General features: G+C 41.8%; 2 long non-coding RNA genes across 3 annotated transcripts in view; one reads left to right on the plus strand and one right to left on the minus strand.

Annotated features, from left to right (window-relative positions):
* Window positions 1-12,543, minus strand: part of LOC139804865 (uncharacterized) — a 30,045-nt gene that overhangs the window by 8,749 nt on the left and 8,753 nt on the right. For both annotated transcript variants that reach the window (XR_011729581.1, XR_011729580.1), the window contains exon 5: window positions 2,758-2,864. This is a non-coding gene — a long non-coding RNA (uncharacterized lncRNA). The remainder of the gene's footprint in view (window positions 1-2,757; window positions 2,865-12,543) is intronic.
* On the plus strand, window positions 3,385-5,448 carry LOC139804867 (uncharacterized). Its single transcript, XR_011729583.1, has 2 exons — window positions 3,385-3,648; window positions 3,867-5,448. It is a non-coding gene; the product is annotated as an uncharacterized lncRNA (long non-coding RNA).

Genomic DNA, 12,543 nt, shown 5'->3' on the forward strand with positions numbered 1-12,543 from the left:
TATTTCCTAATTATTTCCTCACTATTTCCTTTTCATTGAAAAGGATCATGATTTAAAATGCAGTTGTTCAAACACTGCTCTGAATGCAATTTGAAAATTCTTTCTAACCAGTATCTGGAGCAACTCTGCATTCCCAAATCCAGTGGGGAAATCCAGAATTATGTTTAACAGAAGTTAACATTTTATAAGTATTTAAGTGATAGTAGGGTAACACATGAAGACAAGTTTAAACAGGTGTCTTGGTCAGGGGAATATAAATACTAAGGATTCTTAGGGTGGTTTTTTTTCACCAGTGAGGCTTGAAAGCTGTCCTGGGTCCCACTGAAATCTTCTAAATACAAGACTGGCACAAAATGGTTCTTTCTGGTGTCAGTCTCATAAATCAAACTGATTATTTGTAATTTATTGACTCTGTCTTTTTTGCAGCCTCACTTTTAGTTGCCTTTCCTTTGGGTGCTGCCCACAGCTGGCTCACTAGCTCTGATCTTCTGGTCCTCTGAGGCTCTTTAAATGCTGAGCTGGAACTCTGTGCATGTACAGAACTGCCTGGTCTGAGCAATTTTCATCTTATCACCCACTTATGGGTGAGGCACCTTCGATTTTCCTGTCTGCTCTGTGCCCTGAGGGTCCTGATGTGATCCCACATGCTTGGCATCCTGGCAGGACTCTGGTTTTCATGGCATCTTTGTTTGTTTTCTTTCTGAAATGGAGCTGGAATCCTCCACTTTTTCCTGATCTGGTGGTCATGGCAGAGCACTGATCCAGTTGTTAGGGCAGCAGAATCTCTGAGGTTCAGTTTGCTCCCTACCAGAAGCCACTCAGGTGCACGATGCCCACCTCTCCTCCACCCATGGACTTGCTGGTGACACGTTCCCTTTTCCTTGGAAGCTTTTCCAAAGAATTCAAGACTGGCAGAACTGGCCTCTCACTTACAGCACTGCTTGTCTGGGCAGGAATTCCATCCCCATTTTAGATGCTTTCTACACCTTCAATTCAATGGCTACTGAGAACTGCAAGAGCAATTTCCAGCCTTCCTGATTGCCTTCCAAAGAGCAATGCAGGGTCCAGGCTGTTCTCTGGGCCCTCAAGTTGCACTTCTGAGCCTGTTCTTGCCTGAACTCCCCAAGGGTCTAGAAAATGACATGCCAGGATTGAGTCAATTGCTCAACTGTTGGGCTTGGAAGCCATTTTGAGGGAATTGCTCTGGAAGGACTTGCCCGTTTTGAGTGTCAAGGAAGCCAATAAATATTGATAAAATAAAGGTGAAATAAGAGTCAACACTTGCTTTTCAGAAGGTGCCTGTATGCTTGAGTTCTCTGGGTTTCATACCAATGAATACTCAGCTTGCACAACCCTGCTCAGGAGGGAAAAATAATCAGGGAGAATCTTTCCTCATGACTGAACCAACCAGGGTTCTAACCTACAGCACTATTTGGGCCTTTAGAAAGTCCAACCTCAGCTCCCTCTGCTCCAAAGTTTCTTCCTTGGAGAAACCAAGTAGGATTATTAGGAGGGTAAGATGATGAAGAGACACATTCTTTCAGAACCATGTCAGTAACACTGCAATAACCACAGTAGAATAAATACAATTAACAATGACAACACTGGGAAAGGTTGGCATCTTGATATCCTAACCAGGAAGAGTTTGTTCCATGTTTTTAGGCTCCTCAGAAAGACAGCATTCCTGTTATAGGATACTTGAGGGAAAAAAAGGCAATCAAAGAAAATAATCTGTATTGATTTTAGCAGCTGCTAAACTGAACCTGGAAGCGTATGCACTGAAAAAAAAAAATTGTTCTCCCCTGGAGGACCCCCAGTCCTTCTTTAAAGGAACAATTAAGCTCTGAAAACATTTGAAAGTCCATCTTTTTAGGATGGTTTAGGTTCCTAGGGGATCTAAATCTCTCCCTATTGACTGCCCTCTCCTTAAATGTATTTACAGCTCAAGTAATACTTATGCTATGTGTTTATTTTATCAGCAGGGTGGTTGTGCTTAGCACAAGAGAATATGATTGATATTTGAAGTATTGATTTTGTGGTATGTTGAAAAATTAGAATGTTGGAAAGATTACAGTGGGAACACCTACCAGAATCCATACTATTTTTTTCTGCTAATGAATCAAGTTTGTTGATGCCAATAAATCTGTTCTTCTGCTCTAGGATGGGTTAGCAGAGATTCAGGCTCCATGAAATAGTGAAATAAAAATAACAGCAATTTTTAAAGCACTATTCCTTTCCATTTGCATTTGTTTATTGGATTGGATGCCCAAGAAACCCTGCAGAAACACCTAAAAACTTCAGCCTCAGTTTCCAGTGTGAATGAATCTTAGATTTGGTTTCAAACCTGTTTTATGGAAGCCACCCCCATATGGTGCCTGTTGATTCCAGAAGTGCCCATTTGTGCCAGGAGCTTCACTCAGCTGGTGTTTAAAAAAAATATATTATGTATTTTAGAATTACCTCTTTATCACAGCCATTGGTCCAATGTGTGTTGTGCTGATACACCCAGTGTGGAGGGCATTGAGTAAGAGCACCCTAATTATGCAAATAAAGCCTTTGTCCTCTGTGAGAATTGCTGCATACAGAAATCTCCTGACCCTAATTCTCACTCTGACTCAGAATTCCATTTTTGAGAGCAGAACTGTGCAGGGCAGCTGCTGACCACTTGGTCTGTCATTGGGATTTGCTTACGTGGGCCTTGCAGCCCAGTCACAACCTTTTATCACTGCCATGCAGGGTGATTAAAGCTTTAATTACCTGTGTCTCTGTGGCTTCTCAGAAGCCATAGGCATGAGGTGGCATGAGAGAGACCATGGCAGAGCAGAGCAATATTCCAGCCAGTCCATTGTCCAAAAAGTGGATGCCTGAAGAAGGATAAAAAAATGAGATTTAAGAAGGATTCATAAAAATGGCTCTTTTATTATCATATACTGGCTTTTATTAACATATACTGGGGACTTACCCAATGTGGAAGGAAAGTAACAGCAGCTCTGGCCACTGAGGCTGTTGCTGGCAGTGATTTCAAGGGTATCTCTTCTCAGGAGTTACTCATTCTACTCCCACTAACTTACTGGGGCCTTTGAAAGCCCATCCTCATGCTCCAGGTCCCAAATATTAGTCTAAAACTCTCCTATTCCTCTGGACTTACAAAATAGCCTAAGCCACCTTGGCTATTGCAATAGGATTAACTAGGCTGCAGCTCCTTGGGAAGCTGGACATGGATTTGTCTTGAAAAAGTGGGTGCTAAAGCTACCTATACCAGCAGGGGAAAAAAAAAAAAATCACAGGAATAATATATATTGAAAAATCATCATTGCTTTGTTCCTGTGGGATTTTTCTTTCCCATGTATTTGGGGAATATACAATCTCATCTGCAACAACACAGCTGGAGGTTACCTACAAATGAAGAGCCATGAAAAAAATGATTTCAAAGTAAGATTCCCTGTATTATTCCTGTTATGTCCAGGTGAAAAGAGTCACCCAATTTTGGGATGGTGTATGCTGCTTTCTTTCAGGGATTTCTGCTAGGATTTCTTTCTGCTGGGATTTCTGATGCCCTGTTTCAACACAGCATTATGAAGCTCCAATGTGCTGAATCAGAAATGCTTTCATCCATCAGCCACGAAGACAATGAGCAAAGCAGAGCAGGTACTGCCCTAAAAATCCTCATTACAAGAGCTTCAAATGTTCACTCTGGGACATGAGTTAAAAGTTTGATATTGCAGCACACCAAATTTGCTCATCCTATGGGGTGATGATGGAAACTTCTTAACCCCACAAAGAAAGTTGCAAGCTGTGGGTGTGTAAAAATGAAAGAGAGGTTCTCATAATTTTTTTTTTTATTAACTCACTTCTTCTTTTCACAGCCCTTACCAACTTTTAAATTAAAAAAATACCTTCAGGAAGAGCTACTCAGCCCTCAATCCCCACGCAACCATCCAGCCAATTCCTCACCCACTGCATGGACCATGAAATCCATCTCTCCAGTTTAAAGAGAAGGATGTTGGAGAGGACCATGTCAAAGTTTTCCCTCTGACCTTTCCAACAGGGCATGACTGGAGTGAACTTCCCCATGGGGTGGACTGAATGTCTGGTGTCTGTGTGGCTGGTGCTGGCCAAGGGAATAGAATTTGCCTTCCATTTTTTTTCCTAATGAAAGTGTGAATTTGGCAAAACCTGTGGAATATGATTTCTTTTGCTGCTTGCTTCTTCAGCACTGCAGCTCTTGTGGAGCAGAAGATTCCTGGAAGAGGAATCCTCTCCTGACAAGCAAGTTTTAAAGTATGACCTCAGATGCTAAAAGCAAGGTTGAGGCACTGATGCTTTTTTTATACAGACTGTTTTATTGTCTTCCTTGAGTGTGTTGTCACTGTTTAGTTGCAGGAACCAGGGTGTGTCTTGCGTTCTTCTTGCTGTAGTGTCTGACTCTACTGACAGCAACATAATAACCAGGGCAGGGTTCCATGGATTTTAAGTAATGGCAAAGCAACCAGGGGTTGTCTCTGAGCATAGGATGGTTTGGGTTGGAAAGGACCTTTGAAAATGACCTGGTGCAGTAACTCTGCCATGGGCAGAGGCATTTTTCACTAGATCTAATTGCTCAAAGCCCCAGCCCCTGACCTTGGACACTCCAAATGATGGAACATCCAGAAGACAATAATTTTGGTGCCCAAACTAAGACTTTGCTGTGTTATTATGACCTCTACAGCTGAAGAGAAAAGCTAAGCAGTGACTAGAAGCTTCTGTAGCTCCACAGGGCATTATCTGATCATCCCACGTGTCTTTGTCACACATTGATCTTCATAATCCCTTTGGGAGCTGGGAAAATGGTGTATCCATTCCAGGGAAAGAAATCCCAACATCTGCCTCTAAATGCTTTGAGCATGCACTGAGTCATCTATTTTTTTATAAGAAGACTGTGATGGAAAAGGTAGCTAAGGCCAAATTTCTTGCATCACTGGACCCTTTGTGAAAGCAAATGACTGTATAGATGCTAACGTGACGGGGAGAGGTTCAGATGTAAAAAAGATGAGAAAGAAATATAGTTGCAATCAGTTTAGCACCTTTGAAGGAGAAAAATAGGAAAGGATTAGGAAAAATAATGCAAGTTCGCCTCCTTGTGGTGTTGTCCCGCTATTACACCCAGAAATGGACCATTTTTCCTTTTCTGATGCTTAAAGCATCTCTGGCCTTTCAGCACTTCAGGTGTGATTTTGGAGACTCGTTGCCATCCAGCGTTGTTCAAGTGAGACAAAGACAAAATTCAGCTTTGCCTGATGAGATCTGATACTAGAATTCTTCTGCACTGGAGTCCTGTGAGCATAACACTGAAATGTTATCCAAAGAAGTGTAACAACAATACAAAAAATGTAATATCTCCCTTCTGGATTACTGCTGTTATCAGTGGCATGAGGTGCATTTGAAAATTAAAAGGTGGTGTGATCATAACCATTGATTTCTGGCAGGTGGTTATGCAGCTGGAGCTATTCAGTCAGGGTAAAAGAACCCAAATTGTCTTCAGCAAGGGAGTCAAGTACTGCTTGAGAACCAACAAACATTTAAAATGGAGCTGAAATATCAGGTATGATCCCAGATAGTGTCAAATTTTCTGTTTCATGCCCAAAGGACAGCACTGGGCCAGAGAAGATATTGTGGAGCTGTTTGTGTCCCTAGCATGGCCACTGCATTAGGTTTGTAATCTGTGAGCAGTCAGTACATAAGCAAGTAGTAGCTGCCCAGGGCTAAGATTAAATAATTTGTACTCCACTTGGGTTTTTGGGAGTATCCCACAGGCATAGTCCAAGGCCTCTGTTTGGCTAATCAAGGATTGGGAGCAATTAAGAGAAGTAAAATGCAATACTTGGATCATACCCACTAAGATCTATCATGCTGGGCTGGCACAAGGTGTTTTTAAAATGCAATTGATTTCCTCCCAAGATTAATCCTCCAGGGAACATCTAAAGAAAATACTCTACTAGAGCCCAGTGTTCACAGACATAAAAAGGAAAAAGCAATCCAAAAATCCAAATGAAGATCAAGAGCCTGCACCTCAGTGAATTCATTCCAGCTGGGAAAGGAGATCTCTGGCTCCATCATTTGTTGAGAGATTGGATGTATCAGATGCACAGGAAAATGCACCTTAAGTCCACACTGTTTACCTGCTTTTTATTCTTATCTTATCAGGCATTCTAATTTTCCTAATTCCTTTGAGTCAGGAAGCAGTTTTGCTTATCTCAGCAGCTGCTTTGCTTGCCTCACGTCTAAAATTTCCTAATCTTTTAAGGATGGGTTTTCTTGGCTTTTTACCAACCCCTTTTTACTTTCTGTTTTGATTAGATGGTTTTAAACCAAGTATACCCTGAGTAAACTCCTATTAACAGTTTCTTTAATTAAGGGTTTCTTTAACCCTTTAACCCTTTGCTACCCCCTAGAACAGAACAATGTGCAGCTGCATATTTTGTCTCTGAGCATGAGGAACAAGTTGTGATCATTCCCTGCCCTGTATGAAGATGGTTCCAAGATGATAACCCTCTTCAGGAGGTACTGCAGTGCAGCATTCACTTATCTATGCTCACCACCATCTATGTTTTAATGAATTATATTATCTGTTGTCTATGTGCTGTATCACCACACTTCTTATATTCTTATAAAAGAATTATAGTGATAGAATTATTTTCTTATCAAGGCATCAGTGAGGGTCACCTGCCTGTGATTTACATGGCATTGACTCTTTGAACTGTGGCCTTGTTTTACAGCACTGAAGTTGCAGTTCCATGTCATTCCCAGAGCCAGCTGCACTTCTGGGAATATGAAGTAATTTGGTGTCTGTCCTCCACATAAAGCCATCCACACAGATTTACATTTCAAGCTGCAATTGCATGCCAAAGCCTCTGATAAATTCCATTTGGCAAGCAAGGACTGTTTGGCTAACAAAATAAACAGCATTAATTTCTTGTTTCTGCTTCTTTGCCCTTAGCAGGGAAGCAAAAGGAGGAAGATCCTAAAAGAAAGGATGAGTTGTGACAAAATGTGGATTCGGTCCCTTCAGGTGAAACAAGGGAATTGGGTAACCTGGAAGGTGCTAGGGGGGAGAAGTTGTGCAAGAAACCAGCCCAGCTACAAAATCCAGATCCTCCCTTTCCATCTTGATAGTCATTCCTAATTAACAGAAGGAATTATATGGCCCTGCTTTTCTCCCCCTCCTTTCCCTCAAATAAAAGTGGCTAAATTGCTATCCCAGAGTGAGTGGGTGCCCAGGATTTTGTAAGTGTGCAACGTGCCAGGTTCTCATTGGAGATTTTGTTGAATAACTTGACAGTATTTTTAATATTCTGCCTCCCTTGGGGATAATAAAGAAGAATCATGTAGACTCCCCACTGAAGATGGGATGGGGAATGCACATTGGTGATTGTAAGGGAGTCATTCTGCAAAAAGGTTATTTTAATGGGTTGATTTTCTATTGCAATTGCTCCTTCAGACTTTTTCTGGAATTTGTTTCAATCATTAAAGAAAAAGTGGTGGTAAGAGCTGAAAAGTACCTTTCCTTAAAGAGCTCTGTCATTTCACTTCTGAAAGAGAGGTAAGTCAGGCACTGTTTATAAAAAATAGAAGGAATACCAAGAAAATCTGAGTAGATCTCAAGTTTTCTTTGAATCTTAAACTGCTGCTGCCTCCAGCAATGACAAATTATCAACACTGAAGGACACATTAAATAGAATTTCTCTTGCTCAGCTTTATGAAGTTAAGCATCTATTCTAAGTTAGTGTTTAGGTTCCCTGGCCAATGAAGTGAGATAACAATTGCTCCATGTAATTCATGCTGTCCATTTTGTCAGGTGATTATCAAGGAAGAATAAATAAATCACTTAGATTATGCATTTTCAGACAGCCAAAGCTAACTGAATTGATTCATTCATTGTATCTGAGCTATTCTGATGCTCACATCATCCTTTTTTGGGACAGAGAGCACTTTTTGTATCTGTGCCACCTTAGATACAGGAGAGCTTTATTTGCTATGTGAACAAAAAAAACCCAACCCAGGTCTGGTCACTGAAAAATCCAGAAATCAAAGCTAAAGGATGTATTGTGCCTCAGTCACAAGCTGTTTAACTGGATGCAAGAATTCTGGTGTGAAATGCCATAGTTTATGTATCCTGTATACATTGCCTGAACACCATTTACTGCATGCAATATTAAAATACCCTTTAAAAATATATATATATTTGCAGTATTGCCATATTGGATATGTTAGCCCAGGGTGGCTATACTGTTTCCAATGCCAGAACTACCTGAAGGAGTTAAGTCTTGAGTCATATGAGCTCAACCTCACTCAAAATAACTTCTTGTTGTTCATTTAGTGTCTGGAGTCAGTACATATGAGCCCTGAGATTTTCTCTGTCAACCTGATCTGGCTGCCATCACATGGGAATTCAAAGGCTGAGAAAGAATCCAGTAATTTCCCAGATCTTGGAATAAAATCCTAAATGTTCTTCTCATTAGTGATGTCTTGAGAGGGAAGATGCTACTGTCTGATAGTTATCTACAAGGAACAAGGAGAGAAAAAGCTATGGGAGGGCAATGATGTCCACAGCCCATGCTGTGCTGCACCTCTGAAACAGAAACCAGCAAACTTACAGCAGTGAAGGCATTCTCAGCACTGAAAGTGCAGTGGTCAGGTACAAGATGGGGCAAATCTCTTCTAGATGGCTGTACAAAGTCTTGGTGGCCCATTCTGCAGGAAGATAAATTCAAACCTAAAGAGGGAGGGCTGCTTGGCAGATCAGAGAGAAGCTGTGTGGATCATGTCATCAGAAGCTAAAAGGACCCAGCAAATTTTCAGGTGTTGTCTCTATTATTTTTCTCCAAAAGAAAAGTCAAGAACCAAGATGACTGCAATTCATACAGAGGAATTTAAATTTTTTAGAAGAACAATATCTGATTTTTGGCTGTTCTTTGCCAGGAACCTACTTGGTGCAAAGCAAACCTCCATTTGCTCTCACTGATGTAGTGCTCAAAGAGAGGGAGAGCTTTCCCTGGGCTCCACTAAAAAACCCCTCATGTTATGCCCATTTTGCTACAGGAGCAATGTCTCAGGAGCATAATTTCTTGTTGTGTAATGTGTTTTCAGCTACTATTGGCTGTGACTTGTCTGTACCTGCTGACATTCCTCAAATGGGAAGGCTGGGTGCAGCTTGCTCTTATGAGGCAAGTTGTAATTACCACTTTTCTCCAAATATGAGACCAGACAAAGCCTTCTACAAATGGCATTGGGGAGTTTATGCAGAATGTGGACACAGGTGACAAGCTCCATGTGCTGGAGATCATTGCTGACTGCTTCAGCTCCTGAAATTCATGGTTCCTGTTCAGGAAAAGGAGAAGGTACAGTGGCACAGACATAAGGGATGTCCCTCTCTTTGTCTTCCTTTCCAGGAGATGTGGTTACTGTGGATGCTATCCCAAGCTTCAAGCTTTGCTTTAAGGACATGAGTCAATCCATGTTTTTCTGTGCTTCCCCATCCCTGTCACTGCTGTGATGGCCACACAATCACCACCCTGATGAACTCTCTCTACTGACCTTCCATCTCCAGCAAGAGACATCTTCATCTTCTATACCCTCTCATTTGAGATAGGGTTTTTTTTTCCTTCCCTTTCAAAATTCCTGTTTTTTCTTGCTTTTGCTAGAACATATTTAGAGTTGCTAGGCTGTCTCTTTGGCCTTTCTGCAAAGCCTATTGTCATCAGAACATCTCATTCCAAAAACCAGGAAAGAAAGTACTTATCATCATTTCAAAACACCAAGGACTAAGAAATTAAGAGGTTTGCAATGTTAATCCCTCTCCCCCTCACTGATTGGCAACATAAAGTGAAAATCAGCCAAGAATATTCCAGGTAGACCCAACGTGGAAGCAGCAATGAACTGGATGGGGAAAGGTCAGTTTGGCAATGCTGTCATACAGGATTGTCTGGGAGAGCCAAGAATTTCTGAAGGATTTCAGCTTCTCTCTGACCCTCTTGTGTACAGAGGACAGTGTTACAGGTAAACTGTGAAATATTCAGCCATAACTCATATCCCTGCTGGTTTGCATAGATTATATCAAGAATCAGGAAACAGGGATTCACTTGCTGTGGAGATTACCTGGAGTAAAGCTGTTGGAATTTGATCTGAGCACTTGATGGTGACAGTGCCAGGATCCTGGCCAAGAGACTGAAAAGATCCAAATTTAGAGGCAAGGGAGTAATCTGGGGTGAGCTATGGCCACATAAAATGGAATCATCCTCCCAGAGTGTTTACCTTTTTGCACTGGCCAGGGAGAGCCCATAACATGGGCACACAGGCACTTAACTGAAGTTAGACACTTAAAATTAGGTATGATGAGTCTAGAACTAAATATTTGGCCTTTTAGGGAACAATGTAGAAAAATTCTGTTCACTGCAGTTCTAAAATAAAGTCAGTGTCTGTGCATGCAGAAGGAGAGGGAAGATAGGAGAGCATGGTAGGTTAGGACATCATTTAAATAATGTAAATATCTGGTCACAGCCTTAACTCTGTTCTCAATTCTTCATGTGAAAGACTTTGAAATATTTGAACTGCTTCCTAATTTTCAGGTGTCTGAGTCTGTAGAACAGCTGCTCTCTCAGTGGAACAGGACAACATGAGGGAAAGTTACACAGACTGACAAACCTTTCCACTGCTGTATTTCCTACTTGTTGTTCTCACATGAGAATATTGCTTCCCGTGGGAGTAAATGATCCTGCACTTAATTTTACCTGTAGGTTCTATGCTGAAGTGGTAGGTGATTCTTTATCATGCCTTCCCTTTCTACCTCCTGCTGTAGAAGCAAGGGAATTGCTGGCATGCACTGCAAAGTTTCAGGTATGAGAACAAGGTTGATGAGAGAAATCACTTCCTCATCAGTGTTACAAAACCCCTTCTCTTATGCAGCAACTTCAAGCAGGTGAGTACCAACACCTCTGTAATATTTGTACCCAGCATCTCTCTCAGCTCCTCTCTCCAGTAGCAGTACTAGAAGTTAATCCATGTTAACATCCCTCAGGAAGTTGAGTGGTAGGTGAACACTTTCTTTGAGATGCTGCCTGAGTTGGAGAGAAACTTGAAATTTAAATGAGATTCTTTGGGTACTGAATGAGCTACACTTCCCCACCTGTGACACGGAGTAACACTGCCCATGAACCACCATGCCACAAAGAATATATCATAGAATCACCAAATGGTTTGGGTTGGAAAGGACCTTAAAGATCACCTAGTTCTAATCCCCCTGCCATGGGCAGGACACCAGACCAGCTTGCTCCAAGCCCCTTCCAACTTGGCTTTGATCACTGCCAAGGATGGGGCATCCACAACTTCTCTGGACAGCCTGGGCCAGGGTCTCACCATCCTCACAGTGATAAATTTCTTCCTAATGTCTAATCTTAATTTTCTTCTTCCAGTTTAAAGCCATTACCTCTTGTCCTGTTGCTACATGCCCTTATAAAACATCTCATATTCTCTGTCTATTTTCTCCAAGTTCTTTCCTTCCCTATTTTTATGACATAGTGTTCCTAGCTTGGCTCAGCTGACTTCCAAATATGTTTTGAGTTTCCATGGCTCTGGAAAGCTTCTCCTTCATCTTGACATCCTTATTGACCTTGTTCAGACATGCAGAGCCACCTGTTCAGTGCCTCCCTTCAGCACCTGATTTGTGACAGGAAACTTCTGGTCTGATTTGGATAGATGTGCTTTGAAAAGTAGGTTGGAATGAGGTAAATGGGAATACCACAAGGTTTTCTTAAGTGTTTAAGTTGCTAAAAGTGAGGAAAAGTTGGAGGGAGAATGCTTCCATAATTGCTTCAAGGGGTTAAGGCATCCACCCCATAATTGCTGGTGCCGTTACCACCAAAATGGGGCATAATCAACTGTACCTGGCAAAAAAGGGTGGAACAAGGTATGACAGGAAGGAGATGGTTATCAGGCTCTGTGTCAGCAAGTCTGTGCTGCAGGTGTTGAGTAACACACTGATGCTTTTTGGGGAGCAGCAGATAAGATCTGTTGTTATGAAAGAAGACATTACCTCACATGGAGATGGAGGGATACAGTTCTGCCCATGCCACCCTTCCATGTAGAGCCTGTGAGCTGTGTTTCAGCACAGCTGATCCCATGCACAACCAGATCACCACTGTTTATGTGACCACCTCACGTGGTGTGGAGCAGCAAGTCACTAGGCATAAAGATAAGAAGCCTTTCAGTCAGAATAAAGTGTTTTTTTTTTACTCTGAACTAGAGTTTGTCTCACATTCCATGTCTCTTTACTGACCTCCACAGGTTACATCATTTAACCTTCCAGAAATGTCTGCAAAGCAGCACCAAGACAAAGCCCCTTGGCTGTGTCATTGCCAAGAGGACCCCTCAGCACAGTGCTAGTTAACTACTGGAGTACAGGAAACATCTGGAAAGAGTTTGGTTACCATCACCTCTGTGCCACATCAGCTGCTTCACTGAAACTCTGGAGCCTTGCTCACCTGAAGCTTATCTAGAGCAGTGGTCACG

Source organism: Heliangelus exortis, chromosome 18 (genome assembly GCF_036169615.1).
Source record: "Heliangelus exortis chromosome 18, bHelExo1.hap1, whole genome shotgun sequence".
In the NCBI taxonomy this organism is placed as follows: Eukaryota; Metazoa; Chordata; class Aves; order Apodiformes; family Trochilidae; genus Heliangelus; species Heliangelus exortis.